Genomic DNA, 17,894 nt, shown 5'->3' on the forward strand with positions numbered 1-17,894 from the left:
GTAGAACTTACTGTATTTTTTGCTCTATAAGATGCACCAGACCATAAGACAACCTAGTTTTTGGAGGAGGAAAACAAGAAAAAAAATATTCTGAATCCCAGAAGCCAGAACAGCAAGAGTAGCCCAGTAGCCAAGAGCCGCACACATGCTCCACGGGGCTCTTTAAAGGGAGCGCTGAGCAGAGCCTCCCACCTGCATTCACTCCATAAGATGCACACACATTTCCCTTTACTTTTTAGGAGGGGAAAAGTGCGTCATGGAGCAAAAAAATATGGTGCTTCTGGCTACTTTTATGTGGAAATGTACTGCACAGCTCATCTCTTACACACTCGAAGCAGAAATGGCTATGCTGTAGATGATGCGAAACAAACCTTGGTTTTTTTTCCAAATTACATATCAGATTTACTACAATTATTTACATTCCACATTTCAGGTTACAAATCCTACCAAGGCAGCTTAAAAGTAAAAATCAGTTACATATTTTTAAATGCACAGTAAACAATATCAGCATCAGGGCTGTCGTGAACTGGCAGGACAGGAAGAAGGAAGAGGATCCCAGTGAGGGGTGTAGCTGGGGCTGGGACACACTGGGGCATGCGAGGGATGGTGAAGGAAGTACTCACAGGGTGACCAAGGATGGTGAGGAGATGGAGGTCAATACATGGGACCCAGAGCAGCTGAACTCATCACCAGAGCTAGAGGGGGCCCTGTCCCCACAAACATGGCAGGCTCTGAGTTGTAGGGGGCAGTGGGAGGGGTGCTTTAAGAGGCTGAGGCAGGCAAGGGCCCACAGCCCAGCTGGCCAGGTGGGGCTTGCTAGCTCTGGGAGGAGGTGTGTGATTCCTCAGTAGACTTAGAACATGTGGGGGGTCATCTGCCTCATCAAGCCCAGATGTTGCAATCAACATGCAAAGTACAAAAGGGAAGCAGAGCTGAGGTGCTGTGTCTGCTCAACTGCCCATGTTAATGGTGTTAGGAAAACACTAGGCCTAATTTGAATAGTAGAATGTCTGACATCTGGTGGGTGGAGCTTTTGTGTTGTGCTCCGGAATCGGCCCCTTCCTTTGGGTGTTCAGTTAAGTTCAGTTAGATACCAACTGTCATTCTTGCTTTTTGCCTCTTTCTTGCCTCAAGTTGTTATAGTTTCTCTCAGACGGCATGTTATTATGTTATGATCTTCTTTGTTATTAAAGCTTTGTTTGACATATACGTGAGCCGCTTACTTTGCTGAAAGAGAAGAAAACTCTGCTGAAGAATGGTGGAATATCCTAAACTACATGAGTGAGGGAATATTTCCAATTGGACAGGAGGATTGATTTATTTATTTTTATTGCCCCCATCCTCCACAAGATGGTCCTTGGCTTGGATGCTCCTGGACCTCTATGGGACTGTGCTTCAGGTTTGACTCTGGACTGTATTCTGACCGCTAGACTTCAGACTTGGCTAATTGGATTGACCCTGGACTGTGTTTCTTGGACTCTGAACTTTGATTGTGTGGCTTGATCCCTAGACTTTGGACTTGACATACTGACTTGCTACCAGGTAGGCCAGGGGTTCAGAGCACAGGCACTTCATTCGATTCCCCATCCAGTTTTTTGTTTTTCTTCCCACAGTCAGTATTCCATGTCTCCTGAACATGCTTGGGCTGTTTGCCTCCATAGAGTTATTTTCCTTGAGATGTGCAGCAATTCGGAAATGTAAAGAAAAAGAAGGAACATTTTATCATATGCAGTGGGAATGTAAAAAAGTAAAGAACTTCTGGGAAATGATATATAATGAGATGAAAAAGATGTTGAAATATACTTTTTTTAAAAACAGAAGCATTTTTACTTGGTATTATAGGTCAGGACATTAATAGGCAAGACATTAAATTGTTTTTATATGCAACAACTGCGGCAAGAGTGTTGTTAGCCCAGAAATGGAAACAAGAAGAAATTCCGACGAAAGAAGAATGGCAGACGAAATTAATGGACTATGCAGAATTGGATAAAATGACAGGAAGGATTCGAAACCTGCGGGACCAGAGATTTACAGAAGATTGGAAGAAGTATATGAATTATTTGAAGAGCAACTGTAATCAACAAATTACGCTAGTAGGACTACAAGAAGTTTTGTAAGGAGAAATATACAAAGTGTTACAAAGTAGAAAAAGATAGAGATATTGGTTATGAGTTTGAAATGTAATAGGGAAGATAAGAAATGCATACTGAGAGATTAGATTGGAAAATTTTCAGACAGGATTGATGGAAGTCAAAAATTTGAATAAGATGTAAAAGTATGTTTAATTACTGTTGAAAATGATATGTTAAAAAAAACTAATAAAATTTATATTTTAAAAAAGAGAGATGTGCAGCAATTCTGCAGACCTGAACATTCACACAAGCATATTAACGTTCTGTCTGGGTGGTGCCATTATGGCTATTTAAAGACTGGTACATGGAGCAGTGAGATTTCTCTTAGTATACAGGGTGGAAAAGGGTACGTTAAACATGGCTGGACATTTCAGTCATAGAATCATAGAACTGTAGAGTTGGAAGGAACCCTGAGGGTGATATAGTCGAACCCCCTGCAGTTCTGTGTGGGCTCGAACCACCAACCTTTGGTTAACAGCCAGACACACTGACCCATTGCGTCACAGGAAAGATACTTAAAATGTTCCTTCCCCTTGACTTCCACACACTGAAAGTTCAGTATCAGAAGGCCTGACAAAATTTTGGCCCTTATACTGATAAGCAATAATGAGAGAAACTAACCAGTGTTATGTCAGCAAATGGAGTTGTATTTTCAGTCTCCCATTTCCATGCAAACGTTAGATATTCTTTAAAAGTGTTACAGCAGCATTCTTGTTCCTCCAGCTACTAAGTAAGTAATTGAAGCAATTATGCAGCTGACACTGAAATCTAAGAGTTCAAACTGCCTCTGAAATCTAAGAGTTCAGCAAAAGCCCCCTTGGGCATTCAAATTCACACTTTCAAAAATGTGACTATCTTCAGCTTGCTGAGCTCTGCTTAATTTACATTGCACTCAGATGCCATACCAATTTAGCCTAGTTAGCATTCCTATTAGGAAATATTCTCCTTGAGTAGCTCAACTAACCTTATATCAAACCGATAAGGATCAATGACTATTTTGTAATAACTTGCTTGAAAAATTTTATGCCACTTATCCGAATGCTTGAGACAAATACTAATTATTTTTTTAAAAAACCTAAGTAACATTTATTTTAAAAAATTAAAAGATAAACCATATGGCAGTAAAAATATTTATAAAACTACAGAGTGCAGAAGCCATACACATCCATTTAGAATGCCTGGTTGACAAATATATTTCAAATATATGAATAAATTGCTAAGTGCTCCTATAAGAACAAGGAAGAGAAATGGGCCCTGTTGGAGATTTGTCAACCTGTTTTGCTTTCTTAAAAAAATTAGACATAAATATAAAAGTTATTATTTTATTTTAATAGGTTTGTAATTAATACTACTTTGTGTATTTTCTTGGGCAATTTTGCTCTATTAAATGTTTAACAAAGTAAAATTAAGCTGAAATAAGCAGGATGATGAGTTCCCAAAGGCCAACCTAACATAAGCACTTTCCTTACATTCTACTAAGGTAAAGGTAAAGGTAAAGGGACCCCTGACCATTAGGTCCAGTCGTGGCAGACTCTGGGATTGCGGCGCTCATCTCGCTTTATTGGCCGAGGGAGCCAGCGTACAGCTTCCGGGTCATGTGGCCAACATGACTAAGCCGCTTCTGGCAAACCAGAGCAGCACACGGAAACGCCGTTTACCTTCCCCCCAGAGCGATACCTATTTATCTACTTGCACTCTGATATGCTTTCGAACTGCTAGGTTGGCAGGAGCAGGGACTGAGCAACGGGAGCTCACCCCGTCACGGGGATTCGAACCACCAACCTTGCTGCCAGCTAGTAGTACATTCTACTAGCTGGCAGCAAAGGATTTTCTCTAGGAAATGATTAAAGATTGGCCAAGCAGATGCTGTGAAAAATCCACACTAGTCCTCATAGATGTTTTTATACTGCGCATTCTTGGCTGACTGGAAATTTTTAATGGGAAGAGAACTAAGCTCACTGAACCTACGTTGGTCATGTTACACCTCCTAGAATGTTTGAGGAGCTTTTGTTTGAATAATGCCCTCCTACAAATCACAGATCAATCTCAGATCAATAGTAATTCTTTCAATTGAAAATAATCCTCTCATCAATTTAGCCCCCCCCCCCCCGTTATTTGTACGTGTATACAGTTTGTACTGTGGAGACTGCATATGTGGAGTACAGTATGCCTTTCCAGTAGTTACCTGATATGCTTGCAATAAGGTTATTGTAAAATATTTATAGTGTTGCTCACCACCTGCACTGAAAACCAGTGTTAGCTTTTACCTCCTAATTAATCTTTATTCCGGGGATTGTCTCTTTCTCCTTAAGCCACATAACATAGCCAGTACTCAGTATTTCCTAAGGTTCCCCCAACTTCAAATTTTTATAAATCACTTGGGAGTAAAATCTTGATACAATTTAGTGCTGTAATTATTACAATAAAAAAAGGACAGGTGAGGACCATTTCATGTGGGGGTTAGGTTCCTGGCTCCTGCACGCATCGGTGGAGCAGGCATAAGTGCACCCCACCCCGTTGATAATAAATAATAATAATAATAATAATAATAATAATAATAATAATAATAATAATTCATTACTTATACCCTGCCCATCTGGCTGGGCTTCCCCAGCCACTCTGGGCAGCTTCAAAAAAAAATAAATAAAAAAATACTGTAATACATCAAACATTAAAAGCTTCCCTAAACAGGGCTGCCTTCGGATGTCTTCTAAAAGCCTGGTAGTTGTTGTTCTCTTTGACATCTGGTGTGGTGGCGCTGTGGGTAAAACCTCAGTGCTTAGGACTTGCTGATCGTAAGGTCGGCGGTTCGAATCCCCGCGGTGGGGTGAGCTCCCATTGTTCGGTCCCAGCTCCTGCCCACCTAGCAGTTTGAAAGCACCCCTAAGTGCAAGTAGATAAATAGGTACCGCTTTATAGCGGGAAGGTAAACGGTGTTTCCGTGTGTGGCATGGGTGCTGGCTCACCAGTGCAGCTTTGTCACGCTGGCCACGTGACCCAGAAGTGTCTTCAGATGGCGCCGGCTCCCGGCCTCTTGACTGAGATGAGCGCACAACCCTAGAGTCGGTCACGACTGGCCCGTACGGGCAGGGGTACCTTTACCTTTACCTTGACATCTGGTGGGAGGGTGTTCCACAGGGAGGACGCCACTACTGAGAAGGCCCTCTGCCTGGTTCCCTGTAACTTGGCTCCTCACAGTGAGGGAACTGCCAGAAGGCCCTCAGCGCTGGACCTCAGTGTTCGGGTAGAACGATGGGGGTGGAGACACTCCTTCAGGTATACTGGACCGAGACTGTTTAGGGCTTTAAAGGTCAGCACCAACACTTTGAATTGTGCTCGGAAATGTATTGGGAGTCCAGCCTGGCCCCATTATGCCCCCGTTCTGCCCTCTTCAGGGTCCAAAAGGAATCCATGTGTTGGTGAACAATTGGGCACACCTAAAATGGTCATCACTTGGATGTTACAGCTGTAGGAATATAGGAAGCTACCTTATACCAAGTCAATAATGTCTACCATAGATTAGGATTTCAGATAGGGGCCTTTTTACAGGCTTTTTAAAGCCCTACCTGGTGATGTCAGACAAGGCCAGCCCAAGACACCTGAGGCAAAATGGCCTCCCGTCTCCCACTGGGAAGAAGTGATGATGACTGAAGATCTATTCTACACCAAGAAAGGGGGGAATAAATATCTACATTGGGATCTGCTGCCCCTGTGGATCCTGCCACCTGAGGCAGAAGCCTCACCTTGCCTCTTGGGTGAGACGACCCCAATGCCAACAACTGACCATGGGACCTTCTGCATACAAATCATGTGTTCTACCTTGAGCTGCAGCTGTTTATAAACAAATGTTTTCAAAGCCAGGGCTTTGTCCTTGAGCGCTTGTGAAAATTCTGTCCTCAGTGGTGCAACAGATCTCATATTTGACAGTATTGCACATAACGTACTTAAAGTCAGCCTGAACAAATAAAAAATGTTGTTCGCAGCTTTCAAACAAAGTTATTCCCTCAGACAATTAGGGTTGTGAGGAAACTATTTATTTTCTTTCTCCAGGCAGTGTCCTTTCACTTTATGCTCTGTCCGTCTATCTTTTCTGAAACACAAAAATGTGTCCCCGTTGAGTTGCTGGTTTACTATTTTAACATGTCTTTCTGAATCTCTAGTCCCAAATGCTCGATATTATTAACCTGTCATTTTGGTGGAAAGAAATCAATCCAACACAAGATTAAGCACTCTTGTTAATAAACAGATAATAACCCAGGCTTTATCTGAACAGGGCCTGGTGACATTTAAGCATGATGAGAATACACATACCTCATTCTTATTTGATCGCAGTTGATCAAACCACTGCTGAATTGGTTTCAGATTCTGGATTAAGCAGCAACTCTGATTAGTCCTAACCTGCTGCCAGTAATTACAGTTCACTCTTACTTTGTTCCAGAAGGAATGGGAGGGGGGACAGCTTGATTTTATGGTCCACTCTTGCTTGCTTAACTGTGGTCAAGCAATTGGCAGGCTTGCATCTGCTCTGGTTTTCCCAGGGTGGCCTTGGAGAAGTTACCACCTTGCAAGGCTGTTGTGAGCTTGAATAAAATAAGAAAGGACTTGAATAGTCATCCTTCCCATTGAAATGCTGCTTATGTGATAATAATTACACCGAGCTACATTAACGCAACATTGTTCTGTCTGCTTGCGTAGCATATTTTATGACATATTGACATTATGCTGTTTGAAATTGCCTGTCAAAGTTACATGTCTATTATTTCACTAAGCATATGCACTGCTTTATCCCACTTTCTGGCTGTGTGTGCAGAAACTTATCTATTTCATGCTAGCAGCTGTTCCTCATTCAACAGATGTCATTAAAAGTTCATTCTATCACTTACTTGGAATTTTGAAAGACACAGCAAACCAGCAGAAATTGGTTTTTGTTTCAGTATGTCTGTGGAATGGGACTTTGCAACACTTTGGGGAAATGTGGATAATTTTTAAAGCTGCATACATAAAAAGAATGGGTACATATCTGCTTCATAATATCACTCATTGTGAGTGAATTACAAGCTAGATTCCCCCCCCCCCCAGAACAATACAGATGATAGAAATATGCATCAAAAGTACTATTGTGCTGTTCTTATCCAGGATGGGTTTTGTTTTGAGTATTTTGTTAAATCAAGCCATAATCTAGTAGCAGGTTCCATATATAGATATTACAGTTCAATTTTGTAACACTAGAGGGGGGTCAGGAGTTTAGTTCCAGGGGGAATGTAGGTGATCAGTTTATTATGAAGCACTGTAAAGTTATCATTTCAGGATTAAAAGTGAATCTGCAATATCTCTCTCTCTCTTTCTCTCTCTCGCACACATACACACACAACCTATAAAATAATGCAGGGTGTGAAGAAAGTGGGGGAAGATAAATTTGGTTTCCCTCCTGCTCATAATACCAGAATTTCAGTCATCCAAAGAAACTGATCAAGAGAGACAAGTCTATCAATGTCTATTAACCAGGACAAGTTGGGCCACTGCACTAAAATGGTGCAGTGTGGATTGCTTCTAATTCAGGATCTTAGCCACTTCATTCCCTTGTCCTTCCCGGTTTTCCCCCACCCATCTCCAGCAGTCACACTGCAGCATGGTAGCACAGTCAGTAGAGCATGAGACTATTAATCTCAGGGCATGGGTGTAGTGTGGGGGGGGCAGCTGCCCCCCAAATCAATAAAAATACATAGCAAACAGAGGTTCTGCCCCCCCCACCAAAAGGCCTGCCCTCCCTAACAAAAATCCTGGCTACACCCATGTCTCAGAGTCACAGGTTCAAGCTCCATGTTGGGCAAATAATTCCTGCATTTTAGGAGGTTGGACTGGAGAACTCTGGTGGGTCCCTTCTGGCTCTACAATTCTATGAGTCCAGTTCAATTCTCTTCAGGTTGTTTTCAGGGTTTTGCCTCTTAGTTTATTTTTGCTATGTATCCCATTCCCACCACCCTTCTAAGTAATACCCCTCCCCACCTTCTCACTATATAGAAGGGTCTGGCAACTTCTGTTTCAGTGTATCTGAAGAAGTGTGCATGCACACGAAAGCTCATACCAAGAACTAACTTAGTTGGTCTTTAAGGTGCTACTGGAAGGATTTTTTTATTTTGACTATGGCAGACCAACACGGCTACCTATCTGTAACTTTAAAACTAACACATTAATTGTGGCAGAAGCCACTTTACTAGATGGGGAAATGTCAGAGAAATATGGGCTCTTCTTTTTCTAAGAAGTTTGCAATGAACAGCAGACACGCTGCATTATTCTGAAGAGCACAACTTAAGACAAGATCCAACCAAATGGCAGAAACGTTCAGTCAGTGTGGGTGTGTTCCAATCTCATCAAGAAGCTACTGATTATGAATTAGAAAAGCAACATGAATATATTAGTGTAAATAAGCATCTAAAGAGGGAGATTACTTTTTGTAAGGAGCTGGCCTCTCCCAGTCCAAGTTTCAGATTTGCTAATGAAACTCATTGGTTTCAGGCTGGAGTCTCACTCTGAAATTTTATTCTTGCTGTTGCTGAAATATGTTGACAACCACCTTTTTTTAATTGTTGAGGTGGTACATGCTGCTACAGTGTCCCACCAATTCTTTTTTCCCTTGCCTGCCACCACCACTGTACAGCCTCCTGGGAGTGCTTTGGCACAACCCTTTTATTAACACCATAGCACCTTCCAGGAAGGTCCTGGCTGATCTTAAAAAGGTTGTGCCAGAGCAGAGGCGCTTTGGAATGACCCTCTTATGGTCATCAGGCAAATTCCTGGAAGGAAGGAAGTAAAAGGGTTGCTCTAAAGCGACTCCAGAAGGCTGTGCCTGCTGCCATAGGAAGCAGCAGATGAGGAGGAGGCAGCGGCAGGCAAAGGTGTGAGGGTAGAGCAAGCGGGTGGGCAGGCGGTAAGTGGCAGAGGCAGGATGGTGGCAGGCGATGCAAGCAGGCAAACATTGGTGGGATGGGGGGGCCTGGTGAATACCGGCACCTTTTTTCACAGATATAAAGCATTGTTGGCAACCATATTTCAGGTCTGGCAGCTAATCTATGACATTTGTCCCTAATATCTAGGATGCATATAGAACTCTCAACAACCCCAGCCAACTTGAATGATATAGCAGTCCAGCAACACTGGAAGGTTCCATATTTCCCACCTCTGATATTGAGTATATTATAGACCAGGGGTCGGCAAGGCTTACTGGGTATGGGGCAGATCACTCCTGCAATCCTCCGTGGGCCAGGCTGGCGCAACGCGATGCTGGAAATCGCTTCTGCGCATGCCCAGATGCCAAAAAATCACACTTGCGCAGAAGCGATTTTTGGTGTCTGGGCATGCGTAGAAGCGATTTCCAGAGCCATGGAAGAGAGTCCCTGCGCCACGCTGTACTAAACCAGGGACTCACCGAGTGGGCAGCTCAGTTCAGGGGCAGCTCATGGGCTGGTTAAATGGCCTCTGTGGGCCCATGGGCCATAGGTTGGGGACCCCTGTTATAGACTGAAATAAAAAATTTAAGGATATATATATATATATATATATATATATATATATATATATATATATATATATATTAAAATAAAATGTTCAGAAATGTACCAACCAAGCACATACATAGATATGTGGACCACATGTCTGGAGCAGCACAGGAAGACCGGCCTTAAACCATTTTGACTCCTAAACTGACCAAATGTTTTCTCTGCAAGGAGGGGAGGGGGTGAGGGAACCTTCCCATTGCCTCAGGAATTGGGAAATCACCATTTCAAAGGAATGGTCAGACTACCAGGAAAGGCAATCAGATAAGGCATTATCAGATAACCTGACAGACAAGAAAAACAACAACATTCAAATTTCTGTTGTAGACCACTTTTTCTGTGATGTAGGTATGATGTTTGTGGGGGTGGTCTTGGGTTACACTCCTTCTGTGATGTATGTATGATGTATGGAGGGGTGGTCTTGAGCTCCAGGGCAGGGAATTTAAAATGTCTATATAAGGGCAGGCACACCTTGGTTCTGGGTGGTCCTCCTTTCCTGCATGCGAGGGGACCCCTCTGTTGCAACAGTTCAATAAAGATCAGGCTTACTAGCTGCTTTGCTTCTCAATATTCTCTGGTTGGCCTCTGTTATTTTCTCCTACCGATGAAGAACCTACAAAGGACTGTATAAGGGCTCTTGTGTCCCCCATAAGGGAATAAGGGCAGATTTTATTACAAGACCTAACTCCAAACAGTACTTACACTTGTAGAATTGTAGCGTTAGAAGGGGCCCCAAGGGTCATCTTGTCCAACCATTTGCAATGCAGGGATCTTTTGCCCAACATGGTGCTCACAACCCTGAGATTAGGGGTCTCATACTTATTCTGCCCTCTAGTGAGCTCAGCTTCCCCCACCTCCATAAGACATTGGGGGGAAGTACTTGCCATCAATTGCATCACTATTTCACCCCCACCACAGCTCCAGCCTGCCCACTTCAATGAAGCTTCCCCCCTTTCTTTATTCTTCAAACTGACAGTGTGGTATAAAAAACAACAACAAATGACAGTGTTGAATAGTGGTTAAAGTTTTGGACTAAGATCTGGGAGGCCTAAGTGGTTCGAATCTCATAGAATCATAGAATTGTAGAGTTGGAAGGTACCCTGAGAATCATCTACTCCAACTTCCTGTAAGAAGAGTTTGGATTTGATATCCCACTTTATCACTATACGAAGGAGTCTCAAAGCAGCTAACATTCTCCTTTCCCTTCCTCCCCCACAACAAACACTCTGTGAAATGAGCGGGGCTGAGAGACTTCAGAGAAGTGTGACTAGCCCAAGGTCACCCAGCAGCTGCACGTGGAGGAGCGGAGACCCAGTTCACCAGATTACGAGTCTACCGCTCTTAACCACTACACCACACTGGCTTTCAGTAATGCAGGAATACACAGCTGTCCCATATGGGAATTGAACCTGCAACCTTGGGGTTATCAGAAGCATGCTCTGACAAACTGAGCTATCCAGGCCACGAAGCCCACTGGGAAATCTTTGGCATTTCACTCGCTCTCAGCCTAGCCCACCTCACAAGGTTGTTGTGAGGATAAAAAAGAGAGGAGGAAAACTAAGTAAGCCACCCTGAACTCCTAAAAAAATGTATGTTGAAACAATCAAATCAACGTCTTCTTTTAATTTTTTTAAAAGTATATTTAAAATACAACAACTTCAAAACAGGTTGGTGGGGGAGTGATGAGGGGTTTTGTTGCTTCACAATACCAGCTCAACAGTGTTGTGCACAGCCAGTTGTGGCTGCTTCAGGACTGGTAGAGCTGGTTTCCCCTGCTCTTGGCCCTGCAGAGGATTAGATATATACAAACAGGAATGTGGTGAGTGGACGTCTAGAGGGCAGCACATCCTCTCTTCATATACTTCCATACTCACCCCTAGTTTAGAGGCCCATTCCTGTTACATAAGCCCCCGTCTGAAGTATAAAGTGCTATAGTCTCGAAAAAGGTTTGCCACCTCTGGGGCCAAAGGAACTGTGGATTGTTTATATGTGTATTATAAACGTAAGTATGAGGTGTATATAAAGTGGTTGGGATTGTGAACTGATGCTGTTTTTGTTGTCTGGAGAATATATTTTCAAGCCTTCCACTTGACTGACAGGGAGATGGCCCTTAGTGAGGGAAAGGTCTTTTAAACCATTGTGGGGAGAAGCAGCTGTTGCTGAAAGAATAATTAGTGTATTACTTCATTCTTATCACATTTATATCTCACCTTGGTAGGTAATGCTGAGAACTGATGATGGCCCCAAGGTCACTCAGTGAGCGCCAAGGTGAAGTGAGGATGCAGCCTTGTTTGGTTGCTAATCCACTCCCTTGCCCCACTCGAATGAAACCAGAGTACTGTAGTTCACACCCACATATATTTGAATTTATATATGAGGAGCATATGTACCAGTAAGCATTATTTTTGTGTGTTTATTGACACCTCCTAGTTTGTTGGCTCTATTATGCCCAATTAAGCACTGACAGGGCACATGCACCATGTTTAAACACAATAACAACACCCAGGAAGTATGCAGAAGCACTCAGACAACTGTAAGGTTTCTGGTTTTGTGCAGATCTGATGAATCAAGTGAAATGTAAAATTTAAGGCTATGCTCCGTTCAGGAGTGTGCCAGATATAGTTATGAGCATGGCAGGAAAAGAAATGAAAACACTGAAGAAGTAGTGGGTGTGGAAAGGGGAGTATCAGAAAGTGAACACTGATCCATCCCTCCAAAAACAGAAACAAATCACCAGGAACCCAGAGTGGAATGGTTTGGAGCCCAATTTTCCTGAATTTATTGGATTATCCCCATATAGGGTAAGCTTATAGGGGGAAAGCACTTAGACTGGTGTTGACTGAGGGTGTGGATTACATAAATTTAGTGGGAATGTAGCAGTTGCAAACACACAGCATGTTCCAGTGTCATCAAACTGTCCTGAGATCTTATTATGAAGGGAGGGATATAACTTTATTTATTTTAATAATAATAATTAAATAAATAAATAAACAACCTGTAATCCAGCAACATCTGGAGAGCCACAGGTTCCCCATCGCTGCTTTAGACAGATAGGTATATTTATGTTAAAAGAAACTTGTAAAAGCAACAATGTTTGCACTTTAGATTCTTTGGGTGGGGGGAAATTTAGCAAACACTGGTCAAGTTGAATATTTGGGAAGACAGAAGACAATATATTTCAGCTAGTAGTTTTAGTTGGAAAATCAAGCTGCTAAAATTGATTTTGCATTTGGAGTTGTAGATTTTGATTGATTTTGCCTCTTAAATGGTTTATTTTTAAACACCTCCTCTTTATATTCTCTCAAACCTAAGAGGTGACAAAAACTGAGTTCTAGAGCTAATAATTTTAATATAAGAGTAGATAGTGTAGAAACTGCATAGTGTTAAAAAGAAAATTCAGAGAAATATATGAGATATTGTTGGCAGGGAAAGGGGTATTCAGTGACGTTCCCTACCTGGATTGTCTATCAGGCAAAGTAAATGATAAGTAAAGGATTGCTATCAATTTTACCCAACCGCCTTGGGTTTTCAAAGGACTAGTCCCAAGTGACCTTCATGTGTGCTTCATGACATCTTCTGTATTGTAGGGTAGCAACACTGTTGATTATTATGTAGCTGCCATGAGCCCCTCAGCACTTTTGAGAACGATTTTGGATTGGCAGGTTCTGACACAGGAGGAGGAATAAATGGGGAACTGCTATGGGCCACCTTCCCAGGTTGACGAGTCCCACTTGCCCCTCACTTCCCTCTACAGCACACGCAGAAACTGCCTTCTTGACCATGGGGCCCACTATTGGTCTCATCCACTCAATCCACTGGAGCTTGTCTTCATATGCAGGGGAAGTCTCTAACTCATTGAGGGCTTGAGACCCACTGACTACCCTCACCTGGTTTAGCCGGACAGTCAAAGCCATTTCCGCAGTGTGGCTGCCAGCGGCGTAGCTAGCCGCTCGGGTGCCTGGTCCCTGGTCCCGCTGGGGTCCCAATCAGCCCATGGGGGCAGGGCGATCCACAGCTATGGGGGCAGGGTAATCCGCCCATGAAGGCGGGGTGAGCTGCCCATGGGGGCAGGGTGAGCTTCTCCTATGCCTGTAGGGCAGCTGAGGGAGAGGCAGTAGGCAAAGGCAAAGTACCTGCAGGCCTGTCACTCCTAAAATGTTTCATGAGCCCCTTTTTTTAGAAAACTCATTTTGTCACCTCCCCCCCCCCCGGTAATGACACCCGGGGTGACCACACACCCCTTCCTCCACCACTGGTGGCTGCTGTCACATGCTGACAACTTGTAGGAGCCACAGGTGAGAGCCGAGTGCAGGGTGGGGATCAAAGGTGAACAAACTATTCCAGAAGTAGCACAATGTGTCCCCCATTAGATGTACTACCTCTCCTCTAACACCCCATGCACCCCAAATGAGAGACTATTTAGAAATGAAAATATGAATGAGCTACAATAGGCTTTCCTGTTTTAGTGTGTTTTGCTGCAGGCTGAATGAGTATGAAGAATCCCCTTCGGGAAATATTAGTCTTGGTTTCCTGTGATTTTGCATACATCTTTATTCCCATTTTCCCAGGTAGGCAATTCTGGAAAAGCTTTTTGGGAGAAGGGCACAGCGGAGATTTATAGTTCTGTCATATTATCAATTTGTTTACAGATATGCAAGCTGAGCAGGTACATGCAAGCAGCTAGGGACAGGGGCAGATGGCAGTAGTCTCCAAGTAACCCCAGCACCTGAGATCAAAGAGAACAACAGCCAGCTCCATAAACCTATTACTTTAGGTATCTTCTTCCATTTTCCTCGATGCAGACCAAAGTCCAGACTGGACTTTTGCAGTTCCCACATTAACAGATGGGCATGATGTTCCAAGTTAGCTTTTTAGACAAAAGGCAACTTTTATGGCCTGCTTAATTACCTGATGAACTTCTCCCACTGAAATCAATTAGTGATGGGCGAACTCCCCTCAGCTCAATTTGGAACCATCTCAGTATTTACAAGCTTTCTTGGCAAGCATTCAGAAAAAGCTTGTCTGTTTTCCCAGGGTTCTCTCCCAGCTCATAATGGGGGTGCATGCATGCCAATGGCATTCATACACCTTGTCATATTGCCCCCAAAACAAACACACCTGGGGACAAGAGAGGGTTTCTGATTTGAACGGGAAAACAAGCCCCTCAGAGGATTTTAAGAAACAACTGCAAGAATTGGGTTTTAAATAGCTTACTTATGAAGTAAAAGGCTGTTCGCTTCACAGCAGCCACTGTTTCATTGAGAAGGGGATAGTATCAAAGAGCTTCTGTGCATACACATACAAAGTTAGTTGACTTTGATTACCTGCTCTACTGAATTCCAATAATGCTTGTGTTTGGCAGCATCATTAAAATCAGTAGGTTTAAAAAAATGCATAAACTGTGGCTGGATTGCAATTAGTTTTTGTAACCTGATTCCGACAAGGATGGTGTTTTGACCACGATTAAAGCACTAAGCTTTGGGCATGATGCAGTTAAGCACTTGGGTACCACTGATTTAAATCTCCCCCATTGAAATATGTGGGTTGATCACCCACATGCTTATTCAAAAGCCTTATTTAGTTTAACAGGATTTACTCTATTGTATGTGTGTTTAAGATTATAGCCTTAGCAGCCCAATCCTAAACAGGCCTACTCGGAAATAAGTCCCATTGAGTCACCAGTAAATGGAACCTACCCAAAGGTATGTCAATACAATCATACCTCAAGTTGAATGTGCTTCAGGTTGAGCGGATTTGGGTTTCACTGCTCGCGCATGTGCAGATACTCAAAATTATGTCACACGCATGCGCGGAAGCGGCGGAACACGGCCTGTGCATGCGCAGACACGCCATCGCATCTTATGTTCCGTTTGGGATGCGAATAGGGCTTCAGAACGGATTCCGTTCGCATCCCGAGGTACCACTGTATAGGACTGCTGTCTAAAATGGTATTTTTTTGCTAGATTTTACCCTTCACTAATTCAATACATTTTATTGTGTCAATGCCTTTCTGTAGTTACTGGCCTTTTCCTCTTCTTATATGTTTTTTCTTAATTCCTTTTCTCCCAGGAAGTGCAGTCATTAGAATCAGAGAACAGGAACTCTGGACATTAAAACCAGTAGCCATTAGGTTAGAAGAACCAATGATACTGGCTCTGAACTGTGGTTTGCAAGTGAACAAAACTGTAAAAGAACAAATGTTTATGCATGTGCACAGGGTTTATTTTAGTCTGTTTTCATTAGCTTTTCTTCATGGAGGCAAGGCAGCATAACATCTAGCTAGTTTTGCAACATGGCATTCATTTCTTTGGTGACATGCAGGAAATGTTTTTAATTCTGGCAGGTGAATCATTCTAAACTTCTTAAACTGACCCAACTACCATTTGGTTTTTACTTTTTGTCCAACCAACATTAGGCAATGATGAGTCAGTGTACAATAACATGTTAAAATGAAGGGTGCCTCTTCCTGTCCCTACCGTCCCCTGGAAGAGGTGGCAATTATTTTCTAAGACTTCAATCCTGTACCTAGTTTCCTGTCCCACTGGCCTAAGTGGGATTTACCTTTGAGTAGACATGTGTAGAATTGCACTGTAAATCCAGAGGCAATCTTATACATGTGTGTGCCTGACTGTCCTGTTTAAAGCTAATACATCACATGGATTTAACAGCCAGTTACAGTTTCAAACATCCTAAAACTGACCTAAACTGTCTGATTGTGCTGCCTACTTGAACCGTGATTATCATCTGTCCAACGGCTTCACTGTTTTCCAGTCACCAATAAGATTCCAAGGCTATCAATGTCTACTAGCCACAATGGATATGTTCTACCTCAACTGTCAGAGTCACGTCCCCCCATCTCTCTCCCAATACAGGGAAATCATTATGCAAAGAGATCAAGGCACTTTTCATACCAAAAGCAGGTCTGAATCCCAGTTGAAATGGATCTATAAAATCTGTATTCTCCAAAAGTACCTGGATGTGGTTGGCAATGGCCCTCTCAATAAATTTGCCCATAAAGTGGACCTCTGCTTCTGGTCTATAATTGTCAAGATATTCTGGGTCCAAAGAAGGTTTGTTTAGAAACAGTCATAGTACCACTGCTTTCTGGCAGCCTGCGATCTCTCCTTCTTGAAGTGAGGTGTTGATTATCTTCCATAGGCGCCGACTCCATGGGGCCTGAGGGGGCCCGAGCCCCCTCAAAAAATCGTTTGGGGGGGCTCTGCCCCCCCAATAATTTAAGAAAGTTATTAGTTATATTATGCTTTGTAAAATCACAAAATTATGTTGGTATTTTTTATTTTCCTTGTTTGACAATAGTTACCTTTTAAAATACATTCAGTAATGAGTTAAATCCTGCTGCAGAGGAGGGTCAAAGGACCAAGAGCCGGCGAAAGAGGAACTGCCACCCATTGAGCCATGTGACCGCTGTGTTTGGCTCCGCCCCTAATGTAATGACATCACACACACAATGCTGCCCCCCCCATTGCCTTCACAAGCTGGCGCCTCTGTTATCTTCCTAGCCCGTCCAGCTGCAAGATTGTACAAGCCACGAGAGGAAGGGCCCAAGACACAAGTGGTTGCACAAATCCGGCCAAGAAGCTTCTCCATGCCTTCAGGCTTCAATAACAGAAACTACAACAGTGCTGCAGAGTGGTTGCCTGTTATACCACTACAGTATTGTAAGCTGGAGGTCTGTGCTGCGAGACAGTAACACCCAGCATCCTTGCAATACAGTCCACTGGCAATATTGCAAGTCAGAGGTGAGGCTGGTTTGGATTTGCAGTCAAAAATCATTCATACATCTCAGATTGCAACAAAGATCAATTTACTTAAATTGCCTCCTCCCAGGCCAAATCAAGCACTCAGCTGTATGTAGGAGCCTCATTATCCATTGACTTGTCTGCAGATTGTTGCACCGTTAAACGTTCAAAAGCTAAACACCTGACGTAAGACCCTAGTTAGAACAGGAATTCTTTTATTTGATGCTAACTGTTGTTTTTCACTCCTACTCAACCACCAGTTCACTTAATGCAGCTGGTAGCTTCTGGAGGTAGCTAAAAGATGAGTGACAACATATATGGGCATGATGCCATATTTTATGCTGCTTAATTGGGGTGATAGTGACTGACAGTTAGAAGCATAATTGACCAATGAGGGGGAATTGCATAGGCAGGGAATGCTGCAGGAAGAGGCAATTAACTCCAGCAAT

This window comes from Podarcis liolepis, assembly GCF_965112155.1.
Source record: "Podarcis liolepis genome assembly, chromosome: 8".
NCBI classification, from domain to species: domain Eukaryota; kingdom Metazoa; phylum Chordata; class Lepidosauria; order Squamata; family Lacertidae; genus Podarcis; species Podarcis liolepis.